At 45.5% G+C, this 19,790-nt stretch overlaps 14 non-coding genes and 1 pseudogene across 14 annotated transcripts; all 15 read right to left on the minus strand.

The window, feature by feature from the left end:
• Nucleotides 1–1,069: 1,069 nt before the first annotated feature.
• On the minus strand, nucleotides 1,070–1,256 carry LOC141219650 (U2 spliceosomal RNA). Its single transcript, XR_012288097.1, has one exon. It is a non-coding gene; the product is annotated as a U2 spliceosomal RNA (small nuclear RNA).
• A 787-nt stretch (nucleotides 1,257–2,043) lies between these two features.
• LOC141219744 (U2 spliceosomal RNA) lies at nucleotides 2,044–2,135 on the minus strand (annotated as a pseudogene).
• A 1,115-nt stretch (nucleotides 2,136–3,250) lies between these two features.
• On the minus strand, nucleotides 3,251–3,441 carry LOC141219877 (U2 spliceosomal RNA). The gene has a single exon (XR_012288253.1). It is a non-coding gene; the product is annotated as a U2 spliceosomal RNA (small nuclear RNA).
• A 1,115-nt stretch (nucleotides 3,442–4,556) lies between these two features.
• Nucleotides 4,557–4,747, minus strand: LOC141219878 (U2 spliceosomal RNA). Its single transcript, XR_012288254.1, has one exon. It is a non-coding gene; the product is annotated as a U2 spliceosomal RNA (small nuclear RNA).
• A 1,115-nt stretch (nucleotides 4,748–5,862) lies between these two features.
• LOC141219879 (U2 spliceosomal RNA) lies at nucleotides 5,863–6,053 on the minus strand. Its single transcript, XR_012288255.1, has one exon. It is a non-coding gene; the product is annotated as a U2 spliceosomal RNA (small nuclear RNA).
• A 1,115-nt stretch (nucleotides 6,054–7,168) lies between these two features.
• On the minus strand, nucleotides 7,169–7,359 carry LOC141219880 (U2 spliceosomal RNA). The gene has a single exon (XR_012288256.1). It is a non-coding gene; the product is annotated as a U2 spliceosomal RNA (small nuclear RNA).
• A 1,115-nt stretch (nucleotides 7,360–8,474) lies between these two features.
• Nucleotides 8,475–8,665, minus strand: LOC141220229 (U2 spliceosomal RNA). Its single transcript, XR_012288598.1, has one exon. It is a non-coding gene; the product is annotated as a U2 spliceosomal RNA (small nuclear RNA).
• A 1,115-nt stretch (nucleotides 8,666–9,780) lies between these two features.
• On the minus strand, nucleotides 9,781–9,971 carry LOC141219881 (U2 spliceosomal RNA). Its single transcript, XR_012288257.1, has one exon. It is a non-coding gene; the product is annotated as a U2 spliceosomal RNA (small nuclear RNA).
• Nucleotides 9,972–11,086: 1,115 nt separating this feature from the next.
• LOC141219596 (U2 spliceosomal RNA) lies at nucleotides 11,087–11,277 on the minus strand. The gene has a single exon (XR_012288054.1). It is a non-coding gene; the product is annotated as a U2 spliceosomal RNA (small nuclear RNA).
• Nucleotides 11,278–12,392: 1,115 nt separating this feature from the next.
• On the minus strand, nucleotides 12,393–12,583 carry LOC141219882 (U2 spliceosomal RNA). Its single transcript, XR_012288258.1, has one exon. It is a non-coding gene; the product is annotated as a U2 spliceosomal RNA (small nuclear RNA).
• Nucleotides 12,584–13,698: 1,115 nt separating this feature from the next.
• On the minus strand, nucleotides 13,699–13,889 carry LOC141219884 (U2 spliceosomal RNA). Its single transcript, XR_012288260.1, has one exon. It is a non-coding gene; the product is annotated as a U2 spliceosomal RNA (small nuclear RNA).
• Nucleotides 13,890–15,004: 1,115 nt separating this feature from the next.
• Nucleotides 15,005–15,195, minus strand: LOC141219885 (U2 spliceosomal RNA). Its single transcript, XR_012288261.1, has one exon. It is a non-coding gene; the product is annotated as a U2 spliceosomal RNA (small nuclear RNA).
• Nucleotides 15,196–16,310: 1,115 nt separating this feature from the next.
• LOC141219886 (U2 spliceosomal RNA) lies at nucleotides 16,311–16,501 on the minus strand. Its single transcript, XR_012288262.1, has one exon. It is a non-coding gene; the product is annotated as a U2 spliceosomal RNA (small nuclear RNA).
• A 1,115-nt stretch (nucleotides 16,502–17,616) lies between these two features.
• On the minus strand, nucleotides 17,617–17,807 carry LOC141219887 (U2 spliceosomal RNA). Its single transcript, XR_012288263.1, has one exon. It is a non-coding gene; the product is annotated as a U2 spliceosomal RNA (small nuclear RNA).
• Nucleotides 17,808–18,922: 1,115 nt separating this feature from the next.
• On the minus strand, nucleotides 18,923–19,113 carry LOC141219888 (U2 spliceosomal RNA). The gene has a single exon (XR_012288264.1). It is a non-coding gene; the product is annotated as a U2 spliceosomal RNA (small nuclear RNA).
• Between the last annotated feature and the right edge of the window lie 677 nt (nucleotides 19,114–19,790).

The following is a 19,790-nucleotide window of genomic DNA, read 5'->3' on the forward strand; positions in this document are numbered from 1 at the left end:
AGTCCATTTGTGGAGATGAGCTCCTGGACTCCCGTTAAGAAGACATGTTGTCAACCTCTAGATCCCTTACATGCCTGCACTTTTCGGCTTGCTGCTGCTGCAATCCACGCGTTTTAGATCTGCATAACTCCACCTCTTTAAACACAGCACCTTCACCCCCTGCTGTTCCCACCCGCCTCAACACCGTTGGAAGGGAGGAGAACCAATTAAGGCGGGGGGTGGGGTGGAACGAGCAGCTGTCTACCCTTAGCAGGAGGGCTCCTGATTACATACCTCTCCTGCTGCTGCTGCTGCTGGCTGTCCAGCAGCAGACTGAAGGTGGCTGCTGCTGTGCACAGGTATATAAAGGCTCAGAGCCTATTATGACACGCGCAGCCAGCGTTCCATTGCCACATTCCATCTACTGCAGGCAGGATACCTGGCTGGCTGAATGTCGCTGAGAAGCTCACAGAGACCGCCATAAGCAACAGTTTAACAGAATGCCACAGACTAATCAACCAAACTTTTTGGGTTGGGTTCTCTTTTATAGTCTGCAGGCATTAAATGAAAGAAGTCAGTGTTCCAGCAGAAGGAGACAACGTTTCAGAAAAGGCATTGTAGCAAACCAAAAAAGAAATTTTAAGCGCAGCAGAGTAACCAGCGCACATACCTGTTAGCTCAGGTGAGTTTAAAAGGCTGCTGTTGATAACAAGGGCATTTGCTAAATAGATGGTGTGTGTGCAACAATATACTGAAAGGTCAATTATATTGTGCAGCTTATCTCACCACCTGTAGTTATTTAGGTGAAAGCTCCAAAATGCTTGCCTAATATGTCTGTTTATCCAAAAGGAAGTAAAAAGGGAGAGCTAGAAAGATAGCATTGCATCACATTACATGGCAATGCAATGCACAGTTGCTGAAGTTGAACCAAAATGAGCTTGTAATCTGGCTTCTGCAACTTTGAACATGAAAAATCCAATGAGGAGAAGAAAAGCAAAGCCAAAGAGTCCATCCCAAAATCCGACAAACAAGCAAAATGAACAAAAAACATTGAATTCAATTCTTTCTGATTTTAGAAACTGCATTAAAGAAGGGGTGCACCGGTCCTGGAGATACTGCAATACCAGGTCAATGCGTGGAGTGGACAGAGCAAGCTCTTTTTCCATCTCCCTGTTCTAAAAATCCATTTAATATATGGTCCCCAGATAGGGGACGTATCAGATATTAAACTGATAAGAACAGATTTTTTTTTTTTTTTTGAAAGCCCGAAATCGTGTACAAAACCCGAGTGCGCTTAAAAAAGTGACAAGTGCCACAAAAAAAGTGCACTAGGATGCTGGTCTTCTTGAAACCCTCTCCAAAAGGAGAAGGGTCCCCCAAACCATTCCCCGTCCCTCCGAGCCAAAAGGCCACAGCGAGGAACAGGGACAAAAAGCCACCTCCAGCCGAAGCCAGAGGCGACCCAATCTTACCCCCAGCACCTGCCCGAGTTCTCACCCGAGCAAGGCACTGGGAGCCAAAGACTGTGCTCCCCTCCCGGAAGAGGGGAGCCAACAACGCTCTCCTCCCGAAAGAGGAGAGCCAGGGGGGTTCAGGGGGGAGCGGAACCTGATGGCCACACACTCCCCCCCTAGACCTGCCAAGAGAGGAACCCGTAAGGGAACCGCATCCCGACAAAATCCTAGTAGGACGTGACACACGTGAATAAGTGGACACACAGTGACAAAGAAATTAAATAAATAGTGAAGGTTTCACAGTATAATACTGCCCGGACCTTCGACCGGGAATTGAAAAATTCCCCATCCTAAGGCCAGAAGGCCCGGAATAAGGGTGTGTGCGAAGAAAGAAAATTTGAAGTGCTTGTGCAAATGTGCCATAAACTCAAGTGGGGTTCCCAATCCCAGTGAGTTAAGGCACCCCAGGGTCACCACTCCTGGGGCACTTCACACTTCGGGCTTTCGATCTTCCCCGGCCCAATGGCGTCGATCCTGGGGGGCCATGCTTTCCACCATATGACTATATTAGCCACCTGGCGTACTAACAAGCGCCTAAACCCCAGTGTGCATAATGTATCAATCTACTAGGGAGGCCAACATCCAAAACCGCCTTTTCGAAAGATACTACACTTGATCTTAGCCAAAAGGCCGAGAAGCGATAACCAGAATTGGTTTCAAACTACGGAGCCACCCAAGGATCCTGAAAAGTCCATTTGTGGAGATGAGCTCCTGGACTCCCGTTAAGAAGACATGTTGACAACCTCTAGATCCCTTACATGCCTGCACTTTTCGGCTTGCTGCTGCTGCAATCCACGCGTTTTAGATCTGCATAACTCCACCTCTTTAAACACAGCACCTTCACCCCCTGCTGTTCCCACCCGCCTCAACACCGTTGGAAGGGAGGAGAACCAATTAAGGCGGGGGGTGGGGTGGAACGAGCAGCTGTCTACCCTTAGCAGGAGGGCTCCTGATTACATACCTCTCCTGCTGCTGCTGCTGCTGGCTGTCCAGCAGCAGACTGAAGGTGGCTGCTGCTGTGCACAGGTATATAAAGGCTCAGAGCCTATTATGACACGCGCAGCCAGCGTTCCATTGCCACATTCCATCTACTGCAGGCAGGATACCTGGCTGGCTGAATGTCGCTGAGAAGCTCACAGAGACCGCCATAAGCAACAGTTTAACAGAATGCCACAGACTAATCAACCAAACTTTTTGGGTTGGGTTCTCTTTTATAGTCTGCAGGCATTAAATGAAAGAAGTCAGTGTTCCAGCAGAAGGAGACAACGTTTCAGAAAAGGCATTGTAGCAAACCAAAAAAGAAATTTTAAGCGCAGCAGAGTAACCAGCGCACATACCTGTTAGCTCAGGTGAGTTTAAAAGGCTGCTGTTGATAACAAGGGCATTTGCTAAATAGATGGTGTGTGTGCAACAATATACTGAAAGGTCAATTATATTGTGCAGCTTATCTCACCACCTGTAGTTATTTAGGTGAAAGCTCCAAAATGCTTGCCTAATATGTCTGTTTATCCAAAAGGAAGTAAAAAGGGAGAGCTAGAAAGATAGCATTGCATCACATTACATGGCAATGCAATGCACAGTTGCTGAAGTTGAACCAAAATGAGCTTGTAATCTGGCTTCTGCAACTTTGAACATGAAAAATCCAATGAGGAGAAGAAAAGCAAAGCCAAAGAGTCCATCCCAAAATCCGACAAACAAGCAAAATGAACAAAAAACATTGAATTCAATTCTTTCTGATTTTAGAAACTGCATTAAAGAAGGGGTGCACCGGTCCTGGAGATACTGCAATACCAGGTCAATGCGTGGAGTGGACAGAGCAAGCTCTTTTTCCATCTCCCTGTTCTAAAAATCCATTTAATATATGGTCCCCAGATAGGGGACGTATCAGATATTAAACTGATAAGAACAGATACTACACTTGATCTTAGCCAAAAGGCCGAGAAGCGATAACCAGAATTGGTTTCAAACTACGGAGCCACCCAAGGATCCTGAAAAGTCCATTTGTGGAGATGAGCTCCTGGACTCCCGTTAAGAAGACATGTTGTCAACCTCTAGATCCCTTACATGCCTGCACTTTTCGGCTTGCTGCTGCTGCAATCCACGCGTTTTAGATCTGCATAACTCCACCTCTTTAAACACAGCACCTTCACCCCCTGCTGTTCCCACCCGCCTCAACACCGTTGGAAGGGAGGAGAACCAATTAAGGCGGGGGGTGGGGTGGAACGAGCAGCTGTCTACCCTTAGCAGGAGGGCTCCTGATTACATACCTCTCCTGCTGCTGCTGCTGCTGGCTGTCCAGCAGCAGACTGAAGGTGGCTGCTGCTGTGCACAGGTATATAAAGGCTCAGAGCCTATTATGACACGCGCAGCCAGCGTTCCATTGCCACATTCCATCTACTGCAGGCAGGATACCTGGCTGGCTGAATATCGCTGAGAAGCTCACAGAGACCGCCATAAGCAACAGTTTAACAGAATGCCACAGACTAATCAACCAAACTTTTTGGGTTGGGTTCTCTTTTATAGTCTGCAGGCATTAAATGAAAGAAGTCAGTGTTCCAGCAGAAGGAGACAACGTTTCAGAAAAGGCATTGTAGCAAACCAAAAAAGAAATTTTAAGCGCAGCAGAGTAACCAGCGCACATACCTGTTAGCTCAGGTGAGTTTAAAAGGCTGCTGTTGATAACAAGGGCATTTGCTAAATAGATGGTGTGTGTGCAACAATATACTGAAAGGTCAATTATATTGTGCAGCTTATCTCACCACCTGTAGTTATTTAGGTGAAAGCTCCAAAATGCTTGCCTAATATGTCTGTTTATCCAAAAGGAAGTAAAAAGGGAGAGCTAGAAAGATAGCATTGCATCACATTACATGGCAATGCAATGCACAGTTGCTGAAGTTGAACCAAAATGAGCTTGTAATCTGGCTTCTGCAACTTTGAACATGAAAAATCCAATGAGGAGAAGAAAAGCAAAGCCAAAGAGTCCATCCCAAAATCCGACAAACAAGCAAAATGAACAAAAAACATTGAATTCAATTCTTTCTGATTTTAGAAACTGCATTAAAGAAGGGGTGCACCGGTCCTGGAGATACTGCAATACCAGGTCAATGCGTGGAGTGGACAGAGCAAGCTCTTTTTCCATCTCCCTGTTCTAAAAATCCATTTAATATATGGTCCCCAGATAGGGGACGTATCAGATATTAAACTGATAAGAACAGATACTACACTTGATCTTAGCCAAAAGGCCGAGAAGCGATAACCAGAATTGGTTTCAAACTACGGAGCCACCCAAGGATCCTGAAAAGTCCATTTGTGGAGATGAGCTCCTGGACTCCCGTTAAGAAGACATGTTGTCAACCTCTAGATCCCTTACATGCCTGCACTTTTCGGCTTGCTGCTGCTGCAATCCACGCGTTTTAGATCTGCATAACTCCACCTCTTTAAACACAGCACCTTCACCCCCTGCTGTTCCCACCCGCCTCAACACCGTTGGAAGGGAGGAGAACCAATTAAGGCGGGGGGTGGGGTGGAACGAGCAGCTGTCTACCCTTAGCAGGAGGGCTCCTGATTACATACCTCTCCTGCTGCTGCTGCTGCTGGCTGTCCAGCAGCAGACTGAAGGTGGCTGCTGCTGTGCACAGGTATATAAAGGCTCAGAGCCTATTATGACACGCGCAGCCAGCGTTCCATTGCCACATTCCATCTACTGCAGGCAGGATACCTGGCTGGCTGAATATCGCTGAGAAGCTCACAGAGACCGCCATAAGCAACAGTTTAACAGAATGCCACAGACTAATCAACCAAACTTTTTGGGTTGGGTTCTCTTTTATAGTCTGCAGGCATTAAATGAAAGAAGTCAGTGTTCCAGCAGAAGGAGACAACGTTTCAGAAAAGGCATTGTAGCAAACCAAAAAAGAAATTTTAAGCGCAGCAGAGTAACCAGCGCACATACCTGTTAGCTCAGGTGAGTTTAAAAGGCTGCTGTTGATAACAAGGGCATTTGCTAAATAGATGGTGTGTGTGCAACAATATACTGAAAGGTCAATTATATTGTGCAGCTTATCTCACCACCTGTAGTTATTTAGGTGAAAGCTCCAAAATGCTTGCCTAATATGTCTGTTTATCCAAAAGGAAGTAAAAAGGGAGAGCTAGAAAGATAGCATTGCATCACATTACATGGCAATGCAATGCACAGTTGCTGAAGTTGAACCAAAATGAGCTTGTAATCTGGCTTCTGCAACTTTGAACATGAAAAATCCAATGAGGAGAAGAAAAGCAAAGCCAAAGAGTCCATCCCAAAATCCGACAAACAAGCAAAATGAACAAAAAACATTGAATTCAATTCTTTCTGATTTTAGAAACTGCATTAAAGAAGGGGTGCACCGGTCCTGGAGATACTGCAATACCAGGTCAATGCGTGGAGTGGACAGAGCAAGCTCTTTTTCCATCTCCCTGTTCTAAAAATCCATTTAATATATGGTCCCCAGATAGGGGACGTATCAGATATTAAACTGATAAGAACAGATACTACACTTGATCTTAGCCAAAAGGCCGAGAAGCGATAACCAGAATTGGTTTCAAACTACGGAGCCACCCAAGGATCCTGAAAAGTCCATTTGTGGAGATGAGCTCCTGGACTCCCGTTAAGAAGACATGTTGTCAACCTCTAGATCCCTTACATGCCTGCACTTTTCGGCTTGCTGCTGCTGCAATCCACGCGTTTTAGATCTGCATAACTCCACCTCTTTAAACACAGCACCTTCACCCCCTGCTGTTCCCACCCGCCTCAACACCGTTGGAAGGGAGGAGAACCAATTAAGGCGGGGGGTGGGGTGGAACGAGCAGCTGTCTACCCTTAGCAGGAGGGCTCCTGATTACATACCTCTCCTGCTGCTGCTGCTGCTGGCTGTCCAGCAGCAGACTGAAGGTGGCTGCTGCTGTGCACAGGTATATAAAGGCTCAGAGCCTATTATGACACGCGCAGCCAGCGTTCCATTGCCACATTCCATCTACTGCAGGCAGGATACCTGGCTGGCTGAATGTCGCTGAGAAGCTCACAGAGACCGCCATAAGCAACAGTTTAACAGAATGCCACAGACTAATCAACCAAACTTTTTGGGTTGGGTTCTCTTTTATAGTCTGCAGGCATTAAATGAAAGAAGTCAGTGTTCCAGCAGAAGGAGACAACGTTTCAGAAAAGGCATTGTAGCAAACCAAAAAAGAAATTTTAAGCGCAGCAGAGTAACCAGCGCACATACCTGTTAGCTCAGGTGAGTTTAAAAGGCTGCTGTTGATAACAAGGGCATTTGCTAAATAGATGGTGTGTGTGCAACAATATACTGAAAGGTCAATTATATTGTGCAGCTTATCTCACCACCTGTAGTTATTTAGGTGAAAGCTCCAAAATGCTTGCCTAATATGTCTGTTTATCCAAAAGGAAGTAAAAAGGGAGAGCTAGAAAGATAGCATTGCATCACATTACATGGCAATGCAATGCACAGTTGCTGAAGTTGAACCAAAATGAGCTTGTAATCTGGCTTCTGCAACTTTGAACATGAAAAATCCAATGAGGAGAAGAAAAGCAAAGCCAAAGAGTCCATCCCAAAATCCGACAAACAAGCAAAATGAACAAAAAACATTGAATTCAATTCTTTCTGATTTTAGAAACTGCATTAAAGAAGGGGTGCACCGGTCCTGGAGATACTGCAATACCAGGTCAATGCGTGGAGTGGACAGAGCAAGCTCTTTTTCCATCTCCCTGTTCTAAAAATCCATTTAATATATGGTCCCCAGATAGGGGACGTATCAGATATTAAACTGATAAGAACAGATACTACACTTGATCTTAGCCAAAAGGCCGAGAAGCGATAACCAGAATTGGTTTCAAACTACGGAGCCACCCAAGGATCCTGAAAAGTCCATTTGTGGAGATGAGCTCCTGGACTCCCGTTAAGAAGACATGTTGTCAACCTCTAGATCCCTTACATGCCTGCACTTTTCGGCTTGCTGCTGCTGCAATCCACGCGTTTTAGATCTGCATAACTCCACCTCTTTAAACACAGCACCTTCACCCCCTGCTGTTCCCACCCGCCTCAACACCGTTGGAAGGGAGGAGAACCAATTAAGGCGGGGGGTGGGGTGGAACGAGCAGCTGTCTACCCTTAGCAGGAGGGCTCCTGATTACATACCTCTCCTGCTGCTGCTGCTGCTGGCTGTCCAGCAGCAGACTGAAGGTGGCTGCTGCTGTGCACAGGTATATAAAGGCTCAGAGCCTATTATGACACGCGCAGCCAGCGTTCCATTGCCACATTCCATCTACTGCAGGCAGGATACCTGGCTGGCTGAATGTCGCTGAGAAGCTCACAGAGACCGCCATAAGCAACAGTTTAACAGAATGCCACAGACTAATCAACCAAACTTTTTGGGTTGGGTTCTCTTTTATAGTCTGCAGGCATTAAATGAAAGAAGTCAGTGTTCCAGCAGAAGGAGACAACGTTTCAGAAAAGGCATTGTAGCAAACCAAAAAAGAAATTTTAAGCGCAGCAGAGTAACCAGCGCACATACCTGTTAGCTCAGGTGAGTTTAAAAGGCTGCTGTTGATAACAAGGGCATTTGCTAAATAGATGGTGTGTGTGCAACAATATACTGAAAGGTCAATTATATTGTGCAGCTTATCTCACCACCTGTAGTTATTTAGGTGAAAGCTCCAAAATGCTTGCCTAATATGTCTGTTTATCCAAAAGGAAGTAAAAAGGGAGAGCTAGAAAGATAGCATTGCATCACATTACATGGCAATGCAATGCACAGTTGCTGAAGTTGAACCAAAATGAGCTTGTAATCTGGCTTCTGCAACTTTGAACATGAAAAATCCAATGAGGAGAAGAAAAGCAAAGCCAAAGAGTCCATCCCCAAATCCGACAAACAAGCAAAATGAACAAAAAACATTGAATTCAATTCTTTCTGATTTTAGAAACTGCATTAAAGAAGGGGTGCACCGGTCCTGGAGATACTGCAATACCAGGTCAATGCGTGGAGTGGACAGAGCAAGCTCTTTTTCCATCTCCCTGTTCTAAAAATCCATTTAATATATGGTCCCCAGATAGGGGACGTATCAGATATTAAACTGATAAGAACAGATATTACACTTGATCTTAGCCAAAAGGCCGAGAAGCGATAACCAGAATTGGTTTCAAACTACGGAGCCACCCAAGGATCCTGAAAAGTCCATTTGTGGAGATGAGCTCCTGGACTCCCGTTAAGAAGACATGTTGTCAACCTCTAGATCCCTTACATGCCTGCACTTTTCGGCTTGCTGCTGCTGCAATCCACGCGTTTTAGATCTGCATAACTCCACCTCTTTAAACACAGCACCTTCACCCCCTGCTGTTCCCACCCGCCTCAACACCGTTGGAAGGGAGGAGAACCAATTAAGGCGGGGGGTGGGGTGGAACGAGCAGCTGTCTACCCTTAGCAGGAGGGCTCCTGATTACATACCTCTCCTGCTGCTGCTGCTGCTGGCTGTCCAGCAGCAGACTGAAGGTGGCTGCTGCTGTGCACAGGTATATAAAGGCTCAGAGCCTATTATGACACGCGCAGCCAGCGTTCCATTGCCACATTCCATCTACTGCAGGCAGGATACCTGGCTGGCTGAATGTCGCTGAGAAGCTCACAGAGACCGCCATAAGCAACAGTTTAACAGAATGCCACAGACTAATCAACCAAACTTTTTGGGTTGGGTTCTCTTTTATAGTCTGCAGGCATTAAATGAAAGAAGTCAGTGTTCCAGCAGAAGGAGACAACGTTTCAGAAAAGGCATTGTAGCAAGCCAAAAAAGAAATTTTAAGCGCAGCAGAGTAACCAGCGCACATACCTGTTAGCTCAGGTGAGTTTAAAAGGCTGCTGTTGATAACAAGGGCATTTGCTAAATAGATGGTGTGTGTGCAACAATATACTGAAAGGTCAATTATATTGTGCAGCTTATCTCACCACCTGTAGTTATTTAGGTGAAAGCTCCAAAATGCTTGCCTAATATGTCTGTTTATCCAAAAGGAAGTAAAAAGGGAGAGCTAGAAAGATAGCATTGCATCACATTACATGGCAATGCAATGCACAGTTGCTGAAGTTGAACCAAAATGAGCTTGTAATCTGGCTTCTGCAACTTTGAACATGAAAAATCCAATGAGGAGAAGAAAAGCAAAGCCAAAGAGTCCATCCCCAAATCCGACAAACAAGCAAAATGAACAAAAAACATTGAATTCAATTCTTTCTGATTTTAGAAACTGCATTAAAGAAGGGGTGCACCGGTCCTGGAGATACTGCAATACCAGGTCAATGCGTGGAGTGGACAGAGCAAGCTCTTTTTCCATCTCCCTGTTCTAAAAATCCATTTAATATATGGTCCCCAGATAGGGGACGTATCAGATATTAAACTGATAAGAACAGATACTACACTTGATCTTAGCCAAAAGGCCGAGAAGCGATAACCAGAATTGGTTTCAAACTACGGAGCCACCCAAGGATCCTGAAAAGTCCATTTGTGGAGATGAGCTCCTGGACTCCCGTTAAGAAGACATGTTGTCAACCTCTAGATCCCTTACATGCCTGCACTTTTCGGCTTGCTGCTGCTGCAATCCACGCGTTTTAGATCTGCATAACTCCACCTCTTTAAACACAGCACCTTCACCCCCTGCTGTTCCCACCCGCCTCAACACCGTTGGAAGGGAGGAGAACCAATTAAGGCGGGGGGTGGGGTGGAACGAGCAGCTGTCTACCCTTAGCAGGAGGGCTCCTGATTACATACCTCTCCTGCTTCTGCTGCTGCTGGCTGTCCAGCAGCAGACTGAAGGTGGCTGCTGCTGTGCACAGGTATATAAAGGCTCAGAGCCTATTATGACACGCGCAGCCAGCGTTCCATTGCCACATTCCATCTACTGCAGGCAGGATACCTGGCTGGCTGAATGTCGCTGAGAAGCTCACAGAGACCGCCATAAGCAACAGTTTAACAGAATGCCACAGACTAATCAACCAAACTTTTTGGGTTGGGTTCTCTTTTATAGTCTGCAGGCATTAAATGAAAGAAGTCAGTGTTCCAGCAGAAGGAGACAACGTTTCAGAAAAGGCATTGTAGCAAACCAAAAAAGAAATTTTAAGCGCAGCAGAGTAACCAGCGCACATACCTGTTAGCTCAGGTGAGTTTAAAAGGCTGCTGTTGATAACAAGGGCATTTGCTAAATAGATGGTGTGTGTGCAACAATATACTGAAAGGTCAATTATATTGTGCAGCTTATCTCACCACCTGTAGTTATTTAGGTGAAAGCTCCAAAATGCTTGCCTAATATGTCTGTTTATCCAAAAGGAAGTAAAAAGGGAGAGCTAGAAAGATAGCATTGCATCACATTACATGGCAATGCAATGCACAGTTGCTGAAGTTGAACCAAAATTAGCTTGTAATCTGGCTTCTGCAACTTTGAACATGAAAAATCCAATGAGGAGAAGAAAAGCAAAGCCAAAGAGTCCATCCCCAAATCCGACAAACAAGCAAAATGAACAAAAAACATTGAATTCAATTCTTTCTGATTTTAGAAACTGCATTAAAGAAGGGGTGCACCGGTCCTGGAGATCCTGCAATACCAGGTCAATGCGTGGAGTGGACAGAGCAAGCTCTTTTTCCATCTCCCTGTTCTAAAAATCCATTTAATATATGGTCCCCAGATAGGGGACGTATCAGATATTAAACTGATAAGAACAGATACTACACTTGATCTTAGCGAAAAGGCCGAGAAGCGATAACCAGAATTGGTTTCAAACTACGGAGCCACCCAAGGATCCTGAAAAGTCCATTTGTGGAGATGAGCTCCTGGACTCCCGTTAAGAAGACATGTTGTCAACCTCTAGATCCCTTACATGCCTGCACTTTTCGGCTTGCTGCTGCTGCAATCCACGCGTTTTAGATCTGCATAACTCCACCTCTTTAAACACAGCACCTTCACCCCCTGCTGTTCCCACCCGCCTCAACACCGTTGGAAGGGAGGAGAACCAATTAAGGCGGGGGGTGGGGTGGAACGAGCAGCTGTCTACCCTTAGCAGGAGGGCTCCTGATTACATACCTCTCCTGCTGCTGCTGCTGCTGGCTGTCCAGCAGCAGACTGAAGGTGGCTGCTGCTGTGCACAGGTATATAAAGGCTCAGAGCCTATTATGACACGCGCAGCCAGCGTTCCATTGCCACATTCCATCTACTGCAGGCAGGATACCTGGCTGGCTGAATGTCGCTGAGAAGCTCACAGAGACCGCCATAAGCAACAGTTTAACAGAATGCCACAGACTAATCAACCAAACTTTTTGGGTTGGGTTCTCTTTTATAGTCTGCAGGCATTAAATGAAAGAAGTCAGTGTTCCAGCAGAAGGAGACAACGTTTCAGAAAAGGCATTGTAGCAAACCAAAAAAGAAATTTTAAGCGCAGCAGAGTAACCAGCGCACATACCTGTTAGCTCAGGTGAGTTTAAAAGGCTGCTGTTGATAACAAGGGCATTTGCTAAATAGATGGTGTGTGTGCAACAATATACTGAAAGGTCAATTATATTGTGCAGCTTATCTCACCACCTGTAGTTATTTAGGTGAAAGCTCCAAAATGCTTGCCTAATATGTCTGTTTATCCAAAAGGAAGTAAAAAGGGAGAGCTAGAAAGATAGCATTGCATCACATTACATGGCAATGCAATGCACAGTTGCTGAAGTTGAACCAAAATGAGCTTGTAATCTGGCTTCTGCAACTTTGAACATGAAAAATCCAATGAGGAGAAGAAAAGCAAAGCCAAAGAGTCCATCCCCAAATCCGACAAACAAGCAAAATGAACAAAAAACATTGAATTCAATTCTTTCTGATTTTAGAAACTGCATTAAAGAAGGGGTGCACCGGTCCTGGAGATACTGCAATACCAGGTCAATGCGTGGAGTGGACAGAGCAAGCTCTTTTTCCATCTCCCTGTTCTAAAAATCCATTTAATATATGGTCCCCAGATAGGGGACGTATCAGATATTAAACTGATAAGAACAGATACTACACTTGATCTTAGCCAAAAGGCCGAGAAGCGATAACCAGAATTGGTTTCAAACTACGGAGCCACCCAAGGATCCTGAAAAGTCCATTTGTGGAGATGAGCTCCTGGACTCCCGTTAAGAAGACATGTTGTCAACCTCTAGATCCCTTACATGCCTGCACTTTTCGGCTTGCTGCTGCTGCAATCCACGCGTTTTAGATCTGCATAACTCCACCTCTTTAAACACAGCACCTTCACCCCCTGCTGTTCCCACCCGCCTCAACACCGTTGGAAGGGAGGAGAACCAATTAAGGCGGGGGGTGGGGTGGAACGAGCAGCTGTCTACCCTTAGCAGGAGGGCTCCTGATTACATACCTCTCCTGCTGCTGCTGCTGCTGGCTGTCCAGCAGCAGACTGAAGGTGGCTGCTGCTGTGCACAGGTATATAAAGGCTCAGAGCCTATTATGACACGCGCAGCCAGCGTTCCATTGCCACATTCCATCTACTGCAGGCAGGATACCTGGCTGGCTGAATGTCGCTGAGATGCTCACAGAGACCGCCATAAGCAACAGTTTAACAGAATGCCACAGACTAATCAACCAAACTTTTTGGGTTGGGTTCTCTTTTATAGTCTGCAGGCATTGAATGAAAGAAGTCAGTGTTCCAGCAGAAGGAGACAACGTTTCAGAAAAGGCATTGTAGCAAACCAAAAAAGAAATTTTAAGCGCAGCAGAGTAACCAGCGCACATACCTGTTAGCTCAGGTGAGTTTAAAAGGCTGCTGTTGATAACAAGGGCATTTGCTAAATAGATGGTGTGTGTGCAACAATATACTGAAAGGTCAATTATATTGTGCAGCTTATCTCACCACCTGTAGTTATTTAGGTGAAAGCTCCAAAATGCTTGCCTAATATGTCTGTTTATCCAAAAGGAAGTAAAAAGGGAGAGCTAGAAAGATAGCATTGCATCACATTACATGGCAATGCAATGCACAGTTGCTGAAGTTGAACCAAAATGAGCTTGTAATCTGGCTTCTGCAACTTTGAACATGAAAAATCCAATGAGGAGAAGAAAAGCAAAGCCAAAGAGGCCATCCCAAAATCCGACAAACAAGCAAAATGAACAAAAAACATTGAATTCAATTCTTTCTGATTTTAGAAACTGCATTAAAGAAGGGGTGCACCGGTCCTGGAGATACTGCAATACCAGGTCAATGCGTGGAGTGGACAGAGCAAGCTCTTTTTCCATCTCCCTGTTCTAAAAATCCATTTAATATATGGTCCCCAGATAGGGGACGTATCAGATATTAAACTGATAAGAACAGATACTACACTTGATCTTAGCCAAAAGGCCGAGAAGCGATAACCAGAATTGGTTTCAAACTACGGAGCCACCCAAGGATCCTGAAAAGTCCATTTGTGGAGATGAGCTCCTGGACTCCCGTTAAGAAGACATGTTGTCAACCTCTAGATCCCTTACATGCCTGCACTTTTCGGCTTGCTGCTGCTGCAATCCACGCGTTTTAGATCTGCATAACTCCACCTCTTTAAACACAGCACCTTCACCCCCTGCTGTTCCCACCCGCCTCAACACCGTTGGAAGGGAGGAGAACCAATTAAGGCGGGGAGTGGGGTGGAACGAGCAGCTGTCTACCCTTAGCAGGAGGGCTCCTGATTACATACCTCTCCTGCTGCTGCTGCTCCTGGCTGTCCAGCAGCAGACTGAAGGTGGCTGCTGCTGTGCACAGGTATATAAAGGCTCAGAGCCTATTATGACACGCGCAGCCAGCGTTCCATTACCACATTCCATCTACTGCAGGCAGGATACCTGGCTGGCTGAATGTCGCTGAGAAGCTCACAGAGACCGCCATAAGCAACAGTTTAACAGAATGCCACAGACTAATCAACCAAACTTTTTGGGTTGGGTTCTCTTTTATAGTCTGCAGGCATTAAATGAAAGAAGTCAGTGTTCCAGCAGAAGGAGACAACGTTTCAGAAAAGGCATTGTAGCAAACCAAAAAAGAAATTTTAAGCGCAGCAGAGTAACCAGCGCACATACCTGTTAGCTCAGGTGAGTTTAAAAGGCTGCTGTTGATAACAAGGGCATTTGCTAAATAGATGGTGTGTGTGCAACAATATACTGAAAGGTCAATTATATTGTGCAGCTTATCTCACCACCTGTAGTTATTTAGGTGAAAGCTCCAAAATGCTTGCCTAATATGTCTGTTTATCCAAAAGGAAGTAAAAAGGGAGAGCTAGAAAGATAGCATTGCATCACATTACATGGCAATGCAATGCACAGTTGCTGAAGTTGAACCAAAATGAGCTTGTAATCTGGCTTCAGCAACTTTGAACATGAAAAATCCAATGAGGAGAAGAAAAGCAAAGCCAAAGAGTCCATCCCCAAATCCGACAAACAAGCAAAATGAACAAAAAACATTGAATTCAATTCTTTCTGATTTTAGAAACTGCATTAAAGAAGGGGTGCACCGGTCCTGGAGATACTGCAATACCAGGTCAATGCGTGGAGTGGACAGAGCAAGCTCTTTTTCCATCTCCCTGTTCTAAAAATCCATTTAATATATGGTCCCCAGATAGGGGACGTATCAGATATTAAACTGATAAGAACAGATACTACACTTGATCTTAGCCAAAAGGCCGAGAAGCGATAACCAGAATTGGTTTCAAACTACGGAGCCACCCAAGGATCCTGAAAAGTCCATTTGTGGAGATGAGCTCCTGGACTCCCGTTAAGAAGACATGTTGTCAACCTCTAGATCCCTTACATGCCTGCACTTTTCGGCTTGCTGCTGCTGCAATCCACGCGTTTTAGATCTGCATAACTCCACCTCTTTAAACACAGCACCTTCACCCCCTGCTGTTCCCACCCGCCTCAACACCGTTGGAAGGGAGGAGAACCAATTAAGGCGGGGGGTGGGGTGGAACGAGCAGCTGTCTACCCTTAGCAGGAGGGCTCCTGATTACATACCTCTCCTGCTGCTGCTGCTGCTGGCTGTCCAGCAGCAGACTGAAGGTGGCTGCTGCTGTGCACAGGTATATAAAGGCTCAGAGCCTATTATGACACGCGCAGCAAGCGTTCCATTGCCACATTCCATCTACTGCAGGCAGGATACCTGGCTGGCTGAATGTCGCTGAGAAGCTCACAGAGACCGCCATAAGCAACAGTTTAACAGAATGCCACAGACTAATCAACCAAACTTTTTGGGTTGGGTTCTCTTTTATAGTCTGCAGGCATTAAATGAAAGAAGTCAGTGTTCCAGCAGAAGGAGACAACGTTTCAGAAAAGGCATTGTAGCAAACCAAAAAAGAAATTTTAAGCGCAGCAGAGTAACCAGCGCACATACCTGTTAGCTCAGGTGAGTTTAAAAGGCTGCTGTTGATAACAAGGGCATTTGCTAAATAGATGGTGTGTGTGCAACAATATACTGAAAGGTCAATTATATTGTGCAGCTTATCTCACCACCTGTAGTTATTTAGGTGAAAGCTCCAAAATGCTTGCCTAATATGTCTGTTTATCCAAAAGGAAGTAAAAAGGGAGAGCTAGAAAGATAGCATTGCATCACATTACATGGCAATGCAATGCACAGTTGCGGAGGTTGAACCAAAATGAGCTTGTAATCTGGCTTCTGCAACTTTGAACATGAAAAATCCAATGAGGAGAAGAAAAGCAAAGCCAAAGAGTCCATCCCCAAATCCGACAAACAAGCAAAATGAACAAAAAACATTGAATTCAATTCTTTCTGATTTTAGAAACTGCATTAAAGAAGGGGTGCACCGGTCCTGGAGATACTGCAATACCAGGTCAATGCGTGGAGTGGACAGAGCAAGCTCTTTTTCCATCTCCCTGTTCTAAAAATCCATTTAATATATGGTCCCCAGATAGGGGACGTATCAGATATTAAACTGATAAGAACAGATACTACACTTGATCTTAGCCAAAAGGCCGAGAAGCGATAACCAGAATTGGTTTCAAACTACGGAGCCACCCAAGGATCCTGAAAAGTCCATTTGTGGAGATGAGCTCCTGGACTCCCGTTAAGAAGACATGTTGTCAACCTCTAGATCCCTTACATGCCTGCACTTTTCGGCTTGCTGCTGCTGCAATCCACGCGTTTTAGATCTGCATAACTCCACCTCTTTAAACACAGCACCTTCACCCCCTGCTGTTCCCACCCGCCTCAACACCGTTGGAAGGGAGGAGAACCAATTAAGGCGGGGGGTGGGGTGGAACGAGCAGCTGTCTACCCTTAGCAGGAGGGCTCCTGATTACATACCTCTCCTGCTGCTGCTGCTGCTGGCTGTCCAGCAGCAGACTGAAGGTGGCTGCTGCTGTGCACAGGTATATAAAGGCTCAGAGCCTATTATGACACGCGCAGCCAGCGTTCCATTGCCACATTCCATCTACTGCAGGCAGGATACCTGGCTGGCTGAATGTCGCTGAGAAGCTCACAGAGACCGCCATAAGCAACAGTTTAACAGAATGCCACAGACTAATCAACCAAACTTTTTGGGTTGGGTTCTCTTTTATAGTCTGCAGGCATTAAATGAAAGAAGTCAGTGTTCCAGCAGAAGGAGACAACGTTTCAGAAAAGGCATTGTAGCAAACCAAAAAAGAAATTTTAAGCGCAGCAGAGTAACCAGCGCACATACCTGTTAGCTCAGGTGAGTTTAAAAGGCTGCTGTTGATAACAAGGGCATTTGCTAAATAGATGGTGTGTGTGCAACAATATACTGAAAGGTCAATTATATTGTGCAGCTTATCTCACCACCTGTAGTTATTTAGGTGAAAGCTCCAAAATGCTTGCCTAATATGTCTGTTTATCCAAAAGGAAGTAAAAAGGGAGAGCTAGAAAGATAGCATTGCATCACATTACATGGCAATGCAATGCACAGTTGCTGAAGTTGAACCAAAATGAGCTTGTAATCTGGCTTCTGCAACTTTGAACATGAAAAATCCAATGAGGAGAAGAAAAGCAAAGCCAAAGAGTCCATCCCCAAATCCGACAAACAAGCAAAATGAACAAAAAACATTGAATTCAATTCTTTCTGATTTTAGAAACTGCATTAAAGAAGGGGTGCACCGGTCCTGGAGATACTGCAATACCAGGTCAATGCGTGGAGTGGACAGAGCAAGCTCTTTTTCCATCTCCCTGTTCTAAAAATCCATTTAATATATGGTCCCCAGATAGGGGACGTATCAGATATTAAACTGATAAGAACAGATACTACACTTGATCTTAGCCAAAAGGCCGAGAAGCGATAACCAGAATTGGTTTCAAACTACGGAGCCACCCAAGGATCCTGAAAAGTCCATTTGTGGAGATGAGCTCCTGGACTCCCGTTAAGAAGACATGTTGTCAACCTCTAGATCCCTTACATGCCTGCACTTTTCGGCTTGCTGCTGCTGCAATCCACGCGTTTTAGATCTGCATAACTCCACCTCTTTAAACACAGCACCTTCACCCCCTGCTGTTCCCACCCGCCTCAACACCGTTGGAAGGGAGGAGAACCAATTAAGGCGGGGGGTGGGGTGGAACGAGCAGCTGTCTACCCTTAGCAGGAGGGCTCCTGATTACATACCTCTCCTGCTGCTGCTGCTGCTGGCTGTCCAGCAGCAGACTGAAGGTGGCTGCTGCTGTGCACAGGTATATAAAGGCTCAGAGCCTATTATGACACGCGCAGCCAGCGTTCCATTGCCACATTCCATCTACTGCAGGCAGGATACCTGGCTGGCTGAATGTCGCTGAGAAGCTCACAGAGACCGCCATAAGCAACAGTTTAACAGAATGCCACAGACTAATCAACCAAACTTTTTGGGTTGGGTTCTCTTTTATAGTCTGCAGGCATTAAATGAAAGAAGTCAGTGTTCCAGCAGAAGGAGACAACGTTTCAGAAAAGGCATTGTAGCAAACCAAAAAAGAAATTTTAAGCGCAGCAGAGTAACCAGCGCACATACCTGTTAGCTCAGGTGAGTTTAAAAGGCTGCTGTTGATAACAAGGGCATTTGCTAAATAGATGGTGTGTGTGCAACAATATACTGAAAGGTCAATTATATTGTGCAGCTTATCTCACCACCTGTAGTTATTTAGGTGAAAGCTCCAAAATGCTTGCCTAATATGTCTGTTTATCCAAAAGGAAGTAAAAAGGGAGAGCTAGAAAGATAGCATTGCATCACATTACATGGCAATGCAATGCACAGTTGCTGAAGTTGAACCAAAATGAGCTTGTAATCTGGCTTCTGCAACTTTGAACATGAAAAATCCAATGAGGAGAAGAAAAGCAAAGCCAAAGAGTCCATCCCCAAATCCGACAAACAAGCAAAATGAACAAAAAACATTGAATTCAATTCTTTCTGATTTTAGAAACTGCATTAAAGAAGGGGTGCACCGGTCCTGGAGATACTGCAATACCAGGTCAATGCGTGGAGTGGACAGAGCAAGCTCTTTTTCCATCTCCCTGTTCTAAAAATCCATTTAATATATGGTCCCCAGATAGGGGACGTATCAGATATTAAACTGATAAGAACAGATACTACACTTGATCTTAGCCAAAAGGCCGAGAAGCGATAACCAGAATTGGTTTCAAACTACGGAGCCACCCAAGGATCCTGAAAAGTCCATTTGTGGAGATGAGCTCCTGGACTCCCGTTAAGAAGACATGTTGTCAACCTCTAGATCCCTTACATGCCTGCACTTTTCGGCTTGCTGCTGCTGCAATCCACGCGTTTTAGATCTGCATAACTCCACCTCTTTAAACACAGCACCTTCACCCCCTGCTGTTCCCACCCGCCTCAACACCGTTGGAAGGGAGGAGAACCAATTAAGGCGGGGGGTGGGGTGGAACGAGCAGCTGTCTACCCTTAGCAGGAGGGCTCCTGATTACATACCTCTCCTGCTGCTGCTGCTGCTGGCTGTCCAGCAGCAGACTGAAGGTGGCTGCTGCTGTGCACAGGTATATAAAGGCTCAGAGCCTATTATGACACGCGCAGCCAGCGTTCCATTGCCACATTCCATCTACTGCAGGCAGGATACCTGGCTGGCTGAATGTCGCTGAGAAGCTCACAGAGACCGCCATAAGCAACAGTTTAACAGAATGCCACAGACTAATCAACCAAACTTTTTGGGTTGGGTTCTCTTTTATAGTCTGCAGGCATTAAATGAAAGAAGTCAGTGTTCCAGCAGAAGGAGACAACGTTTCAGAAAAGGCATTGTAGCAAACCAAAAAAGAAATTTTAAGCGCAGCAG

The sequence above is a fragment of the Phyllobates terribilis genome, unplaced genomic scaffold (genome assembly GCF_046119375.1).
Source record: "Phyllobates terribilis strain yellow unplaced genomic scaffold, ASM4611937v1 Scaffold_277__1_contigs__length_2500907, whole genome shotgun sequence".
Lineage (NCBI taxonomy): Eukaryota > Metazoa > Chordata > Amphibia > Anura > Dendrobatidae > Phyllobates > Phyllobates terribilis.